The following is a 19,404-nucleotide window of genomic DNA, read 5'->3' as shown; positions in this document are numbered from 1 at the left end:
AGAGCTTCTCTCTCTAGAGAACTACACTAAAACATGATAAAAGCTAACCCTAATTGCCCCTTCATTCAGCTTCACTTTGGCCTCATATAGCTTCAGAAATGAGTTGGACTAGGTTCTGGAGGCCCAAAATTTGTCCCTAGCGATTTGCATTAATGAGCTTACGTAATTCGCATCAAGCGTACGCGTCGATGCGCAAAAGTCCATCCACGCGTACGCGTCGCTTGCAAATCCTTCCTGTGCGTACGCACGAGCACTTGTGCACACGCACGTGTGCTGAAACTTCCAAACTCCATTTCTTCATGGTTTCTTCTCTTTTGCATGCTCTTTCCTTCACTTCTTCAACCCATACTTGCCATGGAAACCTGAAATCACTTAACAAATACATCACGGCCCCAAATGGGATTAAAGTGAATTAAAATTGACTAATTTAAGCACAAGCATGTTTTCACTCTCAAGCACAATTTAGGAAGAAATCTCAAAAGCATGCTATCTAGATGAATAAATAGGGGTTTATGTGATGAAATCCACTCAAATCAAACTAAAATATATCGTAAAATATGGACTCATCACAAACTTACAACTCGATCAGCCTTGACATCATGCTTAGTCAATGTCTTGCAATGATGTAGAATAACATATCTGTTTGTTTCAATGATAATTTATAAAAAAATGTCATCAAATTAAAAATGATAACAATCAAACATGTAATATGATATTATACAAAAGATTCTGAAATAGAAAGTAATTGTTCTACCTAATACATTTTGATTGTAACAAACTGAACTACCAATTAGTTTATACAGAGAATGACAAAATCAAGAACTCATGTAACACTAGTATAATATTAAATAAAAAAAATGAACATACCCTCTCTTTTTTGTCTTTGATCTATTCTGGACAGCGCTTGCTTTTGAATTGTTCTTGACAATTCTTTACATCTCAAGACTACAAGTGCAATTAATAAAAAAAGGGAAAAAATTCAAAATAATTGAAAAAATAGACAACCGAAGAAGCAAATAGCAACATGATATTATACAATGAATTATAGACATATTTAAAAATAAATATGTTAATAAATATAATAATTAAAGTATAACATGTACAAAATTAACAATAATTAAAAAAATGTAAATTCTAACCTTTTCATATTCTCATGCATCCCATTATTCTCTATACTAGAAGCAACATCATCCAATGCATCAAAGTAGTTTAACCCTAACTTATCCTGGATAACTTTTAACAAAGATATCCCAATAATATCTTTAACATAGTGAGATTCATAAAAATCCATATATATTGGGTTATTTCCCTTATCCAGAGGAGTCATAAAAAATATTCCACTTGTGACATACATTAAACAAATCCTTACCATGCTTCTGAAGTTATAGAAAGCAAGTAACTTCTCTACTTTAGGTGAAGGTATCCAGATTTTTTTTCCTCGAGTTTTTATTTTGTGCTTGATACAATTGTCACAGAGATCAATTAGGACAATTCCATGTTTCAACTCAGCACCATATCTAGCAATTATTCTATCTGGTACCAACACATCATCCTAAAAAAAACATTTATCACATACATTTAATTTATTATGATAGATTTTATTAATTGGGTTACATGTAATTTATCTGTTTTTTACATGGTTACCAAAAAAAAAGCACAAATTATATATTAATTTAAATGTGTACTGTAAGACCCGGTTAATTAACGGCTAATTAACCCATAAAAAGAGAATTTATTCTAGAAAGCCAAAAATATTATTTTTATGGCTAAATGTGATAGAGGAGAGCGAGACGAGAATTTCGGTACCAATTTTATGGAAATCGGACCAAGATTGGACCGAACAGGCCAAACCGGGCCGACCGGACCCAAAGTGGGCCCTTGGCCCAACATAACTAAACCAAAACCCTAGTTTTCTGCATTCTCTCTCCTCACAACACACTCAAACACGCTGAAAACTAATATGGAGGGGGGAAGAACACTCTCTCAAGTTCTCTCCCTTGGTTGATCTTCAAACCACCATAACTTTTGATCTAGAGCTCCGATTGCCGCTCCGTTTATGGCCACGCGTTCACCGCGGAGAGCTCTACAAAACCCATACAATCAATCTTGAGGTAAGCCACATTTTACTGTTCGAAATTCCAGCCCTTGATTTCGAGTTCATGAGCAAAAATGTTGAGATTTTGGATTCTTTGATGTTATAGGACCCAACTCTCTTGAAGGAGAAGGTTAATCTTGTCTCCTTGGTCCTTGGGTGTGGTAAGATTCTCAACCCTAGTGTAATTTGTTGTTCTATGTGGTTTGGGTATTGAGATGTTGTGTATGGGTATGATGATTGTGGCGTAGGTTGTGTATATGTGAATATTGGAGCTTGAGTGATGATCTTGGAAAGATTGGAAGAGGGTTTTGTGTGATAAAATCTGTTCTTGGAGGTATTGATATCTTGAGAGCTTGTGTACAAGTGGTTTGGAAGTGCTCCGGTTGAGCTTGGGAATTCGGCTAAGGTATGGTTTCGGTTTCCCGTATCTAATATGTAATGTGGTAGGAAATACTTAGGCTAGAGGCCCTAAGATAGGCATTGAATTGTTGGTGTTGTTGAATGGTTGAGATATATGATGTGTTCATATATGTGATTATGAATATTGATGCCTTGATTGTGTGATATATGAGAAATGCATGTTGTGATATATGCTTGATGGATGATTAAGGTTGAATTGGTGGGTGGTACCATGTTGATGGTGAGTATGATATTGATTATGTATAATGATTGTTGATTGGAAATGGTATTATTGGAAATTGGGATGAGGGAGGATGTATGACATGATATTGTGTTTGTCCTTTAGCCATTGATTGAGAAGTGTTAAAATGGTTAGATGGTGATTTTGGGAATTTTGGGTAAAGGGTCAATGTGTGAGTTGAGGATGGCTTGTTATTGATTTTGGTACATTTTGAATGATTTCAAAGAGAAGGGTTGAAATTGGCGTGTTTTGATTGATTTTGAAAAGAGTTGAAAGTGGCTTGTTTTGAAAATGGCACTTTGTGGTTTTGTATGAAAACATGGTTTTTGGGTATACTTTGACGGGACATAACTTGGACTACGGATCTCTGATTTGTGCCAAATCTATTTAGAAATGAAATTGGATCCGGGATGTCCATGTCGTTCAAAGAACGGGGGAAAAACGATTTAAAATGAGGAAGTTATGTCCGCCGGAAGATTGGGGGTTGAATCTGTGAATTCTGCAGCTTTTAACTTAGAAAAATTTTAGCAGAATCACCCCCCGCGCGTAGGCGCACTTGGCGCGTACGCGCCGTTCTTCAAGAAAACACCATCCACGCGTACGCGTGGTATGCGCGGGTGCATCGATGCGCTGCACCAAATGCCCAGCCATTTTTTCGAGAGTTGTGCCAGAGTTGTGCCAGTTTTGTGCCTGGGGCGCAAGAGCACCCACGCGTACGCGTGGCTGACGCTTGCGCGCCGTTTGGATATTTTTCAACCCGCGCGTTCGCGCGTATGACGCTTGCGCGTCGATGAGTTTTAAGGCCATCCACGCGTGCGCGTGGAGTGCGCGTACGCGTGGCCTCGTTTTCATCCCAAAGTTGATTTTTGAGTTTTAAAAGCCAAATTTCATACTTCTAAGCCTCCGATCTCACCACTTATGTCTTAAATCATTATGATATGCCTAGCATGAGAAAAAGGGCTAGTGAATGTGGTAACTTGCGAGTGAAGCAAGGGGAAAAATGAATGATCATTGAGGATCATAGATGATTTTGTGAGATGCGGAGGATGGCGGTGGAAGTGCTTGTTATGCCATGGGCCGAAGGGCCATAATTGTTAATGAATTGGCTGGTTATGGATTTAACCGTGAGCCGGATGGCTGGATTATGCCGTGTGACGGCGGAGCCATGTTTATGGCTAAGTATAAATGCATATATGCTGTTGAATGAATTGTGAATGTTTGCACTTCCACCATCGGAGATGAGGGTTTCCCTGGGTAGTAGCAGTGGCTAGCCACCACGTGCTCCAGGTTGAGACTCGAAGCTCTGTTAACCCTATGTCGTAAGTGTGGCCGGGCACTGTGAAAGGCCCGGATGAGCTCGCCCCCGTAAATATTCACCAGTGAGGGTGATGGATATGGATCATGATTATGATCAAGTTTATGATGAGTATAACTCGAGTTGGGGATGCGCGACAGAGGGACAGTCCGATGGTTAGCTACCAGGACTTGTCGGGTTGGCTCTATAACCGACAGATGATATCATCAGCCACTAGGGACAGGCATGCATCATAAGCATACTACATGAATTGTTTGAGATTGCCTATTTGACTGCATATTACTTGCTAATTGCCTAAATACCTTATCTGTTCCTATTTGTAAAATCTCTTGTCTGATATAACTGTGTTTGCTATATTATACTCCTGCTGGTGGTTGGGAGGTCTGAAGGGATTGGAAAGGGAAGTATTAGTTAGACTGAAGAATCTTTAGTCAGTTGCCACTTACGGTTTAGCTTGTTTATAAGCTTTGATATTATCTGGAGAAATTTCTAGGATTGCCTTCGGCTTTCCTCTATTATTATATATTATATATGTGGAAGCTGTTACCATGCTGGGGACCTCTGGTTCTCACCCATGCGGATTTTGTGGTTTTCAGATGCAGGACGCGAGGCTTCTCGTTGAGGCATGCTGGAGACTTCTGGATTTAGCGAAGATCCTTTGTTCTCGGGACTCTGTTTTGGGTTATATATGTTGTTTAGATACTTTTATCTCCATTAAATAATACAAACTGTGATGACTCCTTCTAGAGGGGATTTTGGAGATTAGATTTCTGTATTTGTGTCCCTTTTGGGTTTCCTTTGGGGTTTTCCTTATTTTATCATATGTATATATTGCTATGCTCGGACCGGTTATCTTCGCAGCCGGATTTTGAGTCTTGATATTCCCATTTTTGACACTCTTTATATATATGATCTTGCGTTAGCTTATCCTTTGCTCGTTACGTTATCGATCGGAGTGTTGCGCGTTCGAGTTACGGTTTTTGTTTACCCCTTTTTCTACAAAGGCTCCTAGTTATAATCAATTATTCATACTACTATACGTACTAAATTTTTGTTTTAGAGGTCATAATACCTTGCCATCTCTGAATTATGACTTAAGCATAAGTCTCTGTATGGTAGGGTGTTACATGTACCCGTCCTTTGTAAGCACCGAATATAATTCTTGATTCTTTATCAAGTGGCCAATGTTGTTTTGTGCCAAAGAAATGTCTAAATCAACTCCATTCAGTGTGTTTACATTACAGAACATAAAATCATTAGTAGAAAACACAAATAATACATTGTCTACCTTTTGCAATCACTTCTACATGCAACAACACTCATGTTGGGAGAACAGTGTTTAAACAACTTCTTTGGTTTATCTGCAAACAAACAGAAAGAAAGAAACAACAGTAACTTTTTATTAATGTAACTTTTTTATAACAAAAAAATGTGATAATAATAATAACAGTACAAATGAGTTATTTCAAAAAACAGCATTCCACCTTGTCACAAAATATGTTTGGACTCCGCATATTCAGACTTGGAAAATCAACTTATGAACTCAATCTTTTCAAAACCCAAAACTTCACTTAATCAAATTAATGAAAGGAAAGTTACCAACAGAGAAAAGACATGCAAAAGAAGAAACAGCAAATAAAAGGTTGTGCGTTGGGAGTACAATGATCAGGGCAAAACTTCACCTTGTTGTTCAAATTTCTGACAATTTAGAAGATGCTCGAGTCCTGATAATAGCACGAAGTTTGTAGTCTCAATCTGTCAACAACCCAAAGAAAAATGCTGTCTGCGAAAAAGCTGAGGACGTTGTTATCAGACAAGTCACGGGTGCTGGCATGCACTGTAGTCGATGACGCCTTCGTATGTGGTAGGAGATTATGCGGTTTGACTGTGAAAAAGTTGGATCTTAGGGTTTCTTGGTTGAATGAGGTGAGAAGTCAGAGAGAGATGAAGAAGGGCCACTAGATTCACTTTTGTTTCCTTTTTCTTTTTTGAAGGGGTGAGGGAGTCCGTGACTTTTAGTTTTTCTATATTTGTCTTTTGATTATTTTTTAAAAGATATAAAAATATAGGGGAGGTGATGGGTTCTGATCTTGTTAGAGATGGAAATAAATTAGTAAAATATAAAAATTATTTAGATATTATTTTTTTTATATGTATCTAATGAATAATTTTTATAATATAACAAAAAATGTAAACTTAATTAAGGAAATAATTTTTTATATCTATTCTTTAATAGATCTTCTAATTTATCAACAAACTAAAAAATAAATTAAATATATGAATTATTTTTCACTTACAAAGTAATTTTTTTAATTTTTATATAATTAAGAAAAGATTTAATATAGGGATCAATCTTTTATATTTAATTTTTAATAGATCTTCTAATAATTATAACAGATAAAAAAGTGCTTTAAATATATGAATTATTTTTCACTTACCGAATAAAATTTTACATTTTTCACTTACCAAATAAAATTTTACATTTTACATTTTATATACAGAAGTGTATATATTAAAATTCGTTAAATATTTAAAGAAACAAACTGAAATTAATGATTAGCTAAAAAGGTTTAAACCTTTTTTCCAATAATAATAATAATAATAATAATAACTAAAAATTTTACCACTTTTTTTTATCTTGTATTGAATGTTAGTTATAGATATCACTATTTTCTTTATATCTTCCAAAACTGTGCAAATATTAACCATGATGCGAAATGAATAATAATAAATATCATAATAATAACAATGTCACATATTACCCATATTAAATTGGATTTATTTTATTTTTAGATTATATGATAGTATATTATATTATTTGAAATTGAATTTAAAATACTTCATCAAAAAATTAATTTTCTATTTTCTCATAAAGATACTATATCGACAATATTTTAATATTTCTAGCATTTTAATAGTATAATTATTATTTTCCATTGTAATACTATTATTACTATTATTATTATTATTATAAGACCCAGAACTTTTGAAAAAGGGCTATCATGAGCTAATTTCAAATTCAATATTTTTATAGCTTTAATTTCAGAAAATTTTTTATTAAAGATAATTAACGCAAGTTTTAATTAATTGAATTTGAAATAAATTAAGATTATTATCCAATTTTACAATTATTGAATTATTTTCTATATTTAAATTATAAAGTTGGTAGTTATGAAATAATAAGAATTTTATATAATTTGGACTAAATAATAAATATTTTAAAATATTAATACTGCTGTTTTGAAAAATAAAGAAATTAAGTATATTATTTCTAATTTTTGGATTTGAACATTTTATTGAAAATAATTTGTAAAATTGATGAGCAAATAGTATTTTTATACATTATTATTGTTGGATTAAAATTTATTTCTAATTACTATATTATCCCTATTTTTATTTAAAATTACAAAGCTACCCTTAAACTTAATTTTACCTAAACCCTAATTTCTCCAATTCCTAACCCTAACCTCCTTTGCCTCAGCTGAAACCCACCTTCCCCCAAAACAGCACAAACACACAAACCCTGAAGAAACGAGAACCAGAGAGAAAGAGATCAGAGAAGAGGAGAGGGGAAGAGGAAGGACAACGCTAGCGGGCATCACTGCCGCTGTGCCGTCGTGTTGACATTGAAGGAAAAGAAGCCACGAACCATAGCCACAGGACGGAGGAGAGAGCGCACGTGCAGGGGAGGAAGGAACTGCCTAGCTTGCTGCCGTTGCGCTGCTCGGGACTATCGCACTGCCGTCGCGAGGATGAGGGGAGACCACCGTTGCTGTCCATGAAGCCACCTCCACTGCAAATCAGAGATGAGGCGAGAGAGGGCTATAAAGGAGGGAATCGCGCCGCCCACTCGCCGCCTGTGCTGCCAGATTCGTCACACTCTGCTGCCACGAGGTTGCCGCCGTCGCCGCTTTGAAGGGAGCCTCAGTGTCGCCATTAAGCCGCGTTAGAGGGGGAGCGCCGCCGCCGTGCCTCCATCGTCACCGAAGACGACGGTTGTTGCTGCTGCTTGTGAGAGAGGAGCACGTGAAGCGGTGCTGTGAATAGGGTTGTTTCTGCCACCATTGGAGTCTCGCTGTCATTGATGCCATGGCCGCTGCACCTCTGGCCGCTGGGAACAGTTCTGCGACATCCGGGACCACCGACAAAGCTTCTGGCTGCTTCTGCCACCCAGAGCCCCACTGCCGTCGTCGGAAAACCCTACCGGTAAGAGTTTTTGAGTTGGTTTTCATTCGTTTAAGATTTTGGAAACTTTATCTTCTTTGTTTGTGGGTTTATGTCCCCATCGCCGGAGTCCGGTTGCCGCTGCCGCTTGAGGTGGCTACCGGGGGCGCTGTCAAACTGGTTCAGAGCCCGCCACTGTTTCATTTCGCTAGTTCAGTAAGTACTTCTGTTTCGAAAGCCCCGCGTTAGTGTTCTACACGTGTATTAGAGCCTTTACGATGTTAATGTTCTTAGGATTTAGTAACCGAGGTTACTTGTTGTGACTTAGAGCTATTTATGCTACTGCAAAAATGTGTGGGGCTTGCTTTGGAGCTGCCGTTGATTTTGGGTTGAGACGAAAGGATTTCTGAGAGGCGTTTGGATTATAATTTCGACAATCGAGGTAGGGGCCTTTCCAGAAAAAGCATATTTTATATACTGGAATTATTATATATGGATATTATGTGGTAAAATTGTAGCCTTGAGTGATTGTATAAGTCTTATGTGATGTTGGTTGGCTTGGATGAATACGAATGCTTGTGTGACTGGATTATTATTTGGTTTTGTAAAGCAGACTGTTATTGAAGTGCTTCTTTAAAATTGTTTCTTAAAAATTTGTTGAAATCAAGTTTAATCTGTTGTAAAGGAATTGAGTCCAAATTTATTTCTTGAAAGATGAGAATGATATGAATTTTTGGAATCGATCTGATTTGAAATTGATTTGGTTTTGAACCCGTGGAAGGGGTTGTGGAATGGTTTGGTTGGGACCCAAAAAGGGTGGCAAAGTCCAAGTTTTAGGGGAGGTGCTGTCGAAATTTCTATAAAAACCTTAGACTTTGTTTGAAAAGTTATTTAGAAAGGCTTGGGATTTGAGAAATTGTATTATTTGATTTATTAAGAAAATAGTTATGTTTTCGAGTTTCATTTATTTGAGAAAACTATATATCTTGAGTTCGATTTACTTAGAAAGGAATTACTTTACCATTTTAAATCATTGAAGAAAAGTTCTATGTTCTAATATTGATTTTTAATATAAAAAGGGCTTATGCTTTTAGTTAGACTTAAGGATTTCATTCAGAGGACCTTTTAGTTATTTTGAAGAAAATTAGATTCTTGAGTGAATAATTGTGTCTGTGACATTTTGGAAGAAGTTAGAGAATTGGTTTTAAGGAGGAACCTGAAAGTGGTTTTTATTTAAATGAATCAGTTCCGTTTCAAGTGAATTGGCTTTGGATTGGGTTGGGACTTGTGACTTTATATTTACTTAAACCAAGAATCTATGATTTTAAGAGTTTCAATGAATTTTTAAGAAATTGAGATAGGTTGTCCTTCCCTAAAGTCTTGAGACTCTACTGAGAAATTTCTATTACCAAATTCATTTTTGGGATTATTGATTTTTGGAGCTTTCATAAGAGATTTTTAATTTGGCCTAGTTGCCGAATTGCTTGAGAGTTTTAGAAGGATGTTGTGGAAATGTGGCTTGTTTTGAAAAAGGAAATTTCTTTTGTGAAAGCTGGCTTATAAGCTAGAAGTGATTTGAGAATGCGGATTTTGAAGTTAAGACTGAGATTAATTGAATTTGATTTCAAAAAAAAGTGCTTTGAGAAAAGTGATTTATGGCTTGAATGATGATTTTATGAGTTTTATGATGTTGGATGGTGGAAGTGCTATTATGTTATGAGCCGGAATGGCTATATATGATAATGAATTATGACTGTTTGTGGAATATGTTATGAGCCGGAATGGCTGTATATGATAATGAATCATGGCTGGTTGTGGAATATGTTATGAGCCGGAGGGCTGAGTATGAATATGAATGGTTATTGAATTGATAAAGTGATTATTGCACTTCCAATTATCTAAGATACGAGTTTCCCTGGGTAGAAGCAGTGGCTAGCCACCACGTGCTCCAGGTTGAGACTCGATACAATGCTGACCCTATGTCGTAAGTATGGCCGGACACTGTGAAAGTTTCGGATGAGCTCGCCCCTGATAAATCCCATTTTTAGGGTTTATCTTATGTTGAATTTAGAGGGTTTTGTCAACTTTTCTCCCATTTATTCACTAAAATAGCATGGTTTTGTAAATTCTCCTTTAATTGTGCTTAAGAGTGAAAATATGCTTTTTAGGTCTTAAAATAGCTAAATTTAATTCACCTTGATTCCATTAGATATCTTGATATGTTTGTTAAGTGATTTCAAGTTTAGGAGACAAAGATTGGATTGAGGGAATGGAAAAAAAGCATGTAGAAATGGAGAACTCATGAAGAAATGAAGGAATTGCAAGGTGTCAATCCTGACCTCTTCGTACTTAATCGATCATAACTTGAGATACAGAGGTCTAAATGAGGCAGTTTTAGTTGCATTGGAAAGCTAACATCCGGGGCTTCAAAATGATATAAAATTTGTCATAGTTTCCTAGCGTTTAGGGATGTGTACGCGTGATGTACGCGTACGCATGGAATGCTGCACGTGACTCACTAAAGGCAACTCGTGGCCACCAATTTCTAAAGCATTTTGGACCCAATCCAACTCACTTATTAAGCTATTTAACCCAAGGATTGAAGAGGGATGAACCAATTAGTGACCAATTACTTTAGTTTAGTTGAGTTTTGGAAGAAAAGTTAGTTTCTAGAGAGAGAAGCTCTCACTTCTCTCTAGAATTAGGATTAGGTTAGATCTATATTAAAATTTCTTAGATCTAGGTTAATTTCATGCTTTGATTTACTTTTCCTTTATCAATTCTTGTTCTTCTACTTATCCTCTCTCTAGTTTAGCATTTAATTCTTGTAATTCTCTACTTTTATGTTGATGCACTTTTGTTCTCCTATTTCCTCTTTAATGCAATTCATGTTTTGATTTCCTTCATTGTTGATTTGCTTTATTGTTGTTAATTCCTTGCAATTGAGTAATATAGATTTACTTTCATTATAATTTTACTATGCTTTCCTTTTATGCCTTCCAAGTGCTTGATAAAATGCTTGGTTGGATTTTAGAATAGATTTTTCCCCTCTTGGCCTAGGTAAAGTAATTAGTGACTCTTGAGTTATCTAATTCCTTTGTTGATTGGTGATTAGAAGTTGCTAATTGACTTGAATGCCACTAAAGCTAGTCTTTCATCATGATTAGGCTAGGACTTGTGGAATCAAGTTAATTCATCCACTTGGCTTTCCTTCAAAGTTAGAGGTTAACTAAGTAGGAACAATGGACAATTCTCATCACAATTGATAAGGATAGCTAGGATAGGACTTCTAGTTCTCATACCTTGCCAAGAGCTTTTGTTAGTGTTAGTTTATTTCTTTGCAATTTATATTTCCTGTCTCTTAACTCAAAAATCCCAAAACATAATTCATAACCAATAATAAGAATAGTTTATTGCAATTCCTAGGGAGAACGACCCGAGGTTTGAATACTTCAGTTATTAATTTTAGGGGTTTGTTACTTGTGACAAACAAATTTTTGTATGAAAGGATTATTGTTGGTTTAGAAACTATACTTGTAACGAGAATTCATTTGTGAAATTCTATACCATCAAAAACCCATTCATCAGCCCTCGTGAATATACACCAGTGAGGGTGTTGGAGGTGAATTATGATTATGACTGTGAATAACTCGAGTTGGGGATGCACGACAGAGGGACAGTCCAAGGTTAGCTACCAGGACTTGTCCAGTTGGCTTTATAACCGACAGATGAGACTTATCAGCCACTAGGACAGGCATTCATCATATGCATCTATGTGACATTATTTGGGTGTGCATATTGTACTTGGTTTGCCTCTGTGATTAATTGTGTGTAACTGTTAATTATTCTACTTGATGTAACTGCTTGTCTGTGCTTGAGTTTTCCTATTTGTGCTTGCGACTGAAATTCTGTTGGATTGTGGTGGATTGGCTATTTGGACTATTTGAGCCTAGGGCCGTGGTTGATCATGAGGTGGGCTGAAGGCCACGTTTGGTTGATGTTTCTGGTTTAGAAAAGTATGAAAAACTAATCTGGTTCAGCATAGATGAACTTTTTGAAAGGCTTTTGAATTTCTAAGAAATGAGTAGTTTCCTCTTTCAAAAAAGATTTCAGATACTTTTTTTATAGTAAACCTTTGTTTTTGAAAAGATACATAAGGCGGTTTTTAATCACTGTAACGGCTTTACCTTCACGTATCCCATTATAGTAATTCTCTAAAGCCCTCTACTGAGAACCCTTTCGAGGATGATGTTCTCACCCCCTACAAATTTCTCTTTTCAGGATATGGACGCAGAAGTCACGAAGAGTTTATCTAGTTGTTGTCATAATATTTTGTATTGCTTTAGTTATTATTTATTGTTCCATCGCCTTTATCTTTATACATTCTGTGAGAGGGATAGGAATTGTATTAGTTAATGCTTGTAAAATTATTTAATATATATACATAAGTATGTACTCTTTGTGAGTTTTGTAAGTTTTATGGTATGTAAGGATGTACGTTACCTAACAAAAGTATTTTGGAGCAGTATTACGGTTTAAAGTTTTAAACAGGTTCATATTTTAGTATTAAATAGTATAAGAGTCGTCGTAATACCCGAGCTATCAGAGTGGCGCAGCCGGAAGCGTGACTTTTTGATAGTTAGGGTGTTACAACTATTCTTATTATTATTATTATTATTGTTGTTGTTGTTGTTGTTGTTGTACTACATACCAGTATAAAAAAATTTTTGTTTACAGATAATTATAATGATATATATAATGTTTTTCATTGTATAAGAATACATACACTATATTAATAATAAAAAATAACAAACGTAATTTTTTTATGAAGATAAAAAAAGATCTCAATTAATTTGATGCACCACTCACAACTTAAGACTACATTTGAAAAGTTAAAATATAACTTTTTTTCAAAGGTTTTTTTTACAAAATTAAAGTTTATAAGAATCAAAATTATAATTTACTATGAATCATACCAAAAATATTAAACCACCGGAGGATTGAATTTTGTTACTGTATCATTTGAGTCATATATTGTTCATGTTTTTGCGCAATTATTAAAATTATATGTAATACTCAGTTACAAATGCTTGGAATCAACAAAAAAATTGCTGGTAATTGATAGCATCAATTAAGTTTGGTTTTTTTATTGTATAAAGTTACACCCATTGAATAGCATAAAAAAAATAAAGACAATGAAATGAATCACTTTTCAAACAATATAATATATAGGTACCATAATACTATCAGATATAGAAACCACTATAATGAGTGGTTTTGACCCTAGCACACAGTTTTACAAAAAAACCAACACAATCCGTAATTCTATTTATACGAATTATCATTCCAACCATTCCATTCACTCAAAACCTGATAAAAAGTAGCTGAGTTTTCAATCCTTTGCAGTTGCCTGCATGAAGTTAGCATACAAAAAATCAAATGAGAAACAACGTAAGTACTCTAGTTGATATATATTTTTTAATTTTTTTTCATTCATATAATTTATATTCTTTCATGTTAAATCCAGCAACCACAATGACTTTTTAAATCTATTGATAGCATGAGAAAAATCCACATCACAGAGAGCAAAGTAGATATGGCCAAGCATGCAACTGTGTTTCCTTTGATTAAAATAAGCAGTAAGATCTCAAACTAAACTTTATTTATACAAAACATTTGGAAAATCTAGATAATGCATAATATTTCAATTTATATGTTTTTTTATCTCAGATACTTGTATCTTGAATTTCATAATAAAATATACTTTTAAATTTATGTTTATTTCTTTTACATGCATAATACTTTATAGCATGTTATATATAAATAATTCTATTATCTAACATGTATGTTATATTTTTTTCAGATAATTTAAAAGAATTGTGTCGAAAAAGAATAAGAAAATAATCCAGCCCTTACAATGATAAAGCTACCAAACAATAAGGAACAAGAAGTATATTAGTAGTGAATGAAAAAAAGATTAAGTTTGGTTGCAAAATGGTTGGGAAGAAGTTGTGAAATTATATCACTTGAAATATGAATTTTTATTAACATTTGAATAGAAAGAAAGAGACGATATAAAATCAGTGATTATCATGTCACTTAGAATATGAATTTTTATTAATATTTGAGTAGAAAGAAAGAGCAAGATATAAAATCAGTAGCTAAAAAATGAGTTTTTATTAACATTTGAATAGAAAGAAGGAGCAAGTTATTGAATTAAATGTTATGATAGTTGTGTTTTAGACAAAAATTATAATTTAGATTATAATGCTAATGTAAAATATGAATAAAGGATTCTTTTCTGACATAATTTTCATAGCTGTGTTTTATCAAAATATGTGTTATCTTAATTCTATAATGATAACTATAAGAAAAGTAGTGGTAGTTTGTAAAGAAGAACTCACTGAGAGTTAAACAGCTAAATATCTTTTCAAGCGCTAAAGTCAGGTCCCTATAGTAAGCATAATTGTTGAGATCCATATTGCAATCCAGTCAGGTCCCCGTCATATTGACACTATAATGAGGTCTTATCTTTTTTCCCCATGTCAGATATGTCAAAGTATGAATTTTTGAAAAGAAAACATCATAAACAGAAGAATAAAGACTTAGTATCCAAGCATGCAAAACATTTCAAATGGTTAAAAAAATAAAATTATCCCGAATGAGCAATTTATAACAACGAATAAAGTATATTTGAGAAATGACATACTAGTCTGGTAATAATTGAGTCACATTCAGTTTAGGCTGCACAACATGTCCAATAGCAAAAAAAACAATCTCCATTTACTCCATTTAAATAATGAGCAAACATCTTTTTCACTTTGCTAGAAGAAGCAAGTCGTGAAATGAATGAAAAATTAGCTTTTTCAAATCCAGGTATTCCATCAAATCCTTTTTCATTTGATGACTTTAGATCTCCAGACTGGCTAGCACCACGACTGAAAAAACCAAACTCTCATGTTAAATTGGAAGGAAGGAAAAATAAAAAATAGAATACATATTTAAGCAGATCAAGTTAATTTATCATACACGAAAAAATAATTAGCAAAACATCACAACACAATTGCCTCTAAAAAACTGTAAACTTATTCAATACCAATGAAAGGTTTATCTTGGAGTCTGACCAGAGTCTCCAAAGCCCAAACAACTAAACCAAAAAACCACTATCTTTCGTAAAACTGATAAATTTCACTGATGGAAGAGTTTAAATTTATGCAATGAAATGGTATTAATGGAAACTGTAACACTTAATATAATAAATAATGATAAGAAAAAGAAGAACATAAATCATTGTCATCTGATGATTTGAATAAGACAAAGCGACTGTTTATAAATTTAAAAACAACCATATGACTTCCACAAATGCATAATAACATACATTACTTCCATGAGAAAATTCACCCAAATATAACACTTCCATTAGCTGAAGCCATTTCAAGATCTCCATACACTTGACCATATAAGAGAACATCCTTCACGAAGTAACCTGCAGTAGAGCTGCATTCACCATATATCTTCAGATATGGACATGACACGTTAGAGAAGAGGGCAAGAAAGTACTTTGGAGCAGGAGCAAGAATAGGCTTTGAAGGTTGTGGAAGTGGAAGAGGGTTTTGGTTAGTATGGTCATGATATACAGAAGTTGCATCCTCCAAGTCAGGGCCACTACATATTCCAATTCTGTTAATCCGTGACATTCAATACAAGGGATAATAATGATTTCGCCAAATCAAAATCGTATGCAAGGTAAAACAGTATTAAAAGGATTCAGAATGAAAAGAAAACCTATTATTTGAAAAATTTAAAACGTAGATTGTCAAATATCCAGAGAAAGAAAAAAGAAAACAAAAACATGTCCAGTACAATCGAATACATAAGCAAAAATATTTGTTTCTGCATGATAATAGATAAATAGCCATTTTTAAGTAGAAATTAAAATTTCTTGATCTCCAACTATATGTGCTGGTCCAGTATGGAGGCTAATCTCAGGATAAGCTTGTCCCTCCTCTTTAACTTGTACAATCTACAGCACTCTTTTCACTCAACTCCAAATTTTCACTCCAAATTTCTTCCTCCACTTCTCAGGAGATAGAAAAAAAAAAGATATTTTTCCTACACTGGAAAGTGGACCAGTTATCTTCCATACGAAACCATGCCCAGATGGTTTCAGATATGCAGCAAACTTAGTGGACAAGTACTGCAATGAATATATCATATTTAAGGGTTCAGGAGGGGTTTTCTACATAACCAACAATAAATATAAAGTCAATATTTCGTAAGTTTGTTAAAGAAAGAACTTACTTCATTAAGGATATTCTACCAATCGACTTGCGCTCAGGTCTGAATGTGTCATGGTCTTCTCATAGTAAGGAGATCAAGGATATCTACTGTAGGACACATAGACATTTCAGTCACCATAGTGAAATATATGTCTATTTACCACGATGCTAAAACACAAGTTAGAAAAAAAAAGGTACGTACCATTACCGATTGTCATGAAATCTAAATAATGTTTTCAAATCTAAGGAACTTTATACTAAGTAATTTACCTGTTGGAACCACTTGTACCTGCATACATCGCCATTCAGCTGTTTGATCCTTCAAATATCCTTATCAACACTGTAGAAAAAATTTAATATTTTATCCATTATAAAAAAAATGTTTTACAATGATTAAATAAATAGCAGCAGCAAATGTTAACAAAACCAGGAACAAACAATCAGATCCACAAAGAAAAAATATAATGAAATCACTAGAAGTGTGAAAAAAGAAAATCGGGGAAGATGGCACGAATTGCGAAACGTTGGAGATCATAAGCTACAGATTGTAATTGTGAAACATTCAGTCCGAGTGATTCTTGAGGGAGAGAATCGGGTCTAATATAAGGAGTAGAAATCATTTAATGGTGACTTTTGGATTTCGCCTTGAACTTGACCCATCAAATTCTTTAAGCTACGATTTAAATGTTTGCAGATAATTATCATGAGGTATATTTAACCTTTTATTATACAAAAATACATATGTCATCAAGAGAAGTGTATATATTAAAATTTATAAGAGAAAGAAAAGAAGTTATTTTTAAATAATAAATATAAAATTGTATACAATAAATTCTGTTAAGTATCTGAAGAGGCATACTAAAATTAATTGTCAGCTATTAAAAGTTTAAACCCTTTTCAAATAATAATAACAATAAGTAAAAGAAATTATCCCTTTTTATCCTATATTGAATGTTAATTATAAATATCTCCATTACAATTATTAGTTATGAGTGCAAAATTAATAACAATAAATATCACAATAATAACAATGTCACATATTATCCATATTAAATAGGATATACTTTATTTTTAGATTACATGGCGATATATTACATTATTTGAAACTGAATTTAAAATTGTTCATGAAAACACTAATTTTCTAGTTTCTCATAAAAAACCATATCAATACTAATTTTATGTTTCTAGCATTTTAATATTATAATTATTATTTTTCACTGTAATATTATTATTATTACTATTTTAATACTAACAATATAAAAGACTAAAGCAAATAATCAATACTCTTAATCACATTATTATTCTAATACTAACCTATTTTGGTTGAAGAAAATCCGAATTGAAGCATGATCTAAAGGAGCATCAGTATGCAGCACATCCTCCATTTTCCAGCAGATTTTTAATGCAGTTGTCCGAAGCTCTTTAATAAGATTGAAGAATACATATCTATATCCAATTTCTAGACACAAAAAGGTAGGTAAATAAATAAAGATACATGACTTGAACTTTAAAATATAAGACAATCCAACAAAGTAGAAACAATTTTTCAACAGTTAATGCTATAATAGATGTATTTATACACTTTTTTTTTGCATAGCAGTGATCCCTGAATTAGATTATTTATCACAAAAAAGAGATATGTTTTCCAAAATATTGGTTACAATACAAAATTATACATCACTACATCAGTGATAAAGATAAAGTTATGGTACAAAAGAAGAACCTCAACTCAAAATCTCATGTATTTTTCCTTCCTTTTATTATGAAAACAAAAGAAATCCAACAAAATTTCAGAATTTTGACCATAAATAAAGAGTCATTATTTAACATAATTGAAAAATCTGAGATATGTGCAAGGGAATTGCGGAACAATAAATAAGAAGTGACAAGCTATAATGTAGAATTCACAGAGAATAGGTAAAAAGGGCCATATCTTTTAGAATACTGCCAGTACATTCATTGTGCATATAGGACACAAAGTCTCGTCCACACAAATTCACAACTCCAGCTGAACAAAGAAAATTATATAAGAGAGCAAGATTTATCCAATGAATTATGAAATAAGGGAAAAAAAGATATGAAATTTGAATATGAATTATTTTTATGTAAGAATTCTATCTTATATTTTATCTTATCTTCTATGGATGCTTCTAGGTAAAATACATCCAACTGTTAGAAATCTCCAAACTCAATTACACCAGAAATTTCATAAAAAAGGAAAAGAAAAGATATGTCTTTACAAAATAGATATCCAAGAAAATAAAAACCAAAAAAGTATAGAAAGAACAAAAGAAAGAATTGTAAGTAAACATATCAAAATTTTTTCCCATTAAATTTTTAATAGAGGACAATATTAAACACTATAAAACCATAGAAAAGAGAACAAATTAAACATAATTTATACAACAATAAGCAAAATAAAAAATGATTCACCTTAACTTCCTGTGAGAACTTTGTCTCTCAACCAGATAAATTATTCCGCATTTCTAACTCCAAATAATACATGAAAACTGAGAACAAAGAACAAAAAGAAATTATCCCACATTTAAATATGATTTACATCCATTAAATATAATATTTTCTTTCCTAACAAATTGTCCAATTAGAAAACTTGTCATTTTAATAAAAAATTATTATCCAATTCAAGTAACTAATTCAAGTGACTAAATCCTTTTTAATTGAAAGTACATATAAGTTTACTCGATGCAACAACAGACAAACAACAAAAATGTAGATTTTAAGAAATAAGAAGTTAAACAAAACATTAACAACTCATATGAGGATTGTTATGTTAAGAGACACCATTTAGCTTCAATTTCATCATAATAATGTCCTAAACATAAAACATGATTTTAATTTCTGAATCTCAGGTAAAAAAAAATATAGCTAATTATTAATTAAAAGAAAATAA

At 33.2% G+C, this 19,404-nt stretch overlaps 1 long non-coding RNA gene across 1 annotated transcript; it reads right to left on the bottom strand.

The window, feature by feature from the left end:
- Window positions 1–16,128: 16,128 nt before the first annotated feature.
- On the bottom strand, window positions 16,129–19,005 carry LOC110270594 (uncharacterized). Its single transcript, XR_002360234.2, has 5 exons — window positions 18,927–19,005; window positions 17,808–18,501; window positions 16,764–16,833; window positions 16,516–16,601; window positions 16,129–16,411 (listed from the first exon to the last, which is right to left on the bottom strand). It is a non-coding gene; the product is annotated as an uncharacterized LOC110270594 (long non-coding RNA).
- Window positions 19,006–19,404: the final 399 nt, after the last annotated feature.

Source organism: Arachis ipaensis, chromosome B4, assembly GCF_059453495.1.
Source record: "Arachis ipaensis isolate K30076 ecotype BB chromosome B4, ASM5945349v1, whole genome shotgun sequence".
NCBI lineage: Eukaryota > Viridiplantae > Streptophyta > Magnoliopsida > Fabales > Fabaceae > Arachis > Arachis ipaensis.
Note: the sequence above shows the minus strand (reverse complement) of the source record. Positions and strands in the feature narration are given on the sequence as shown.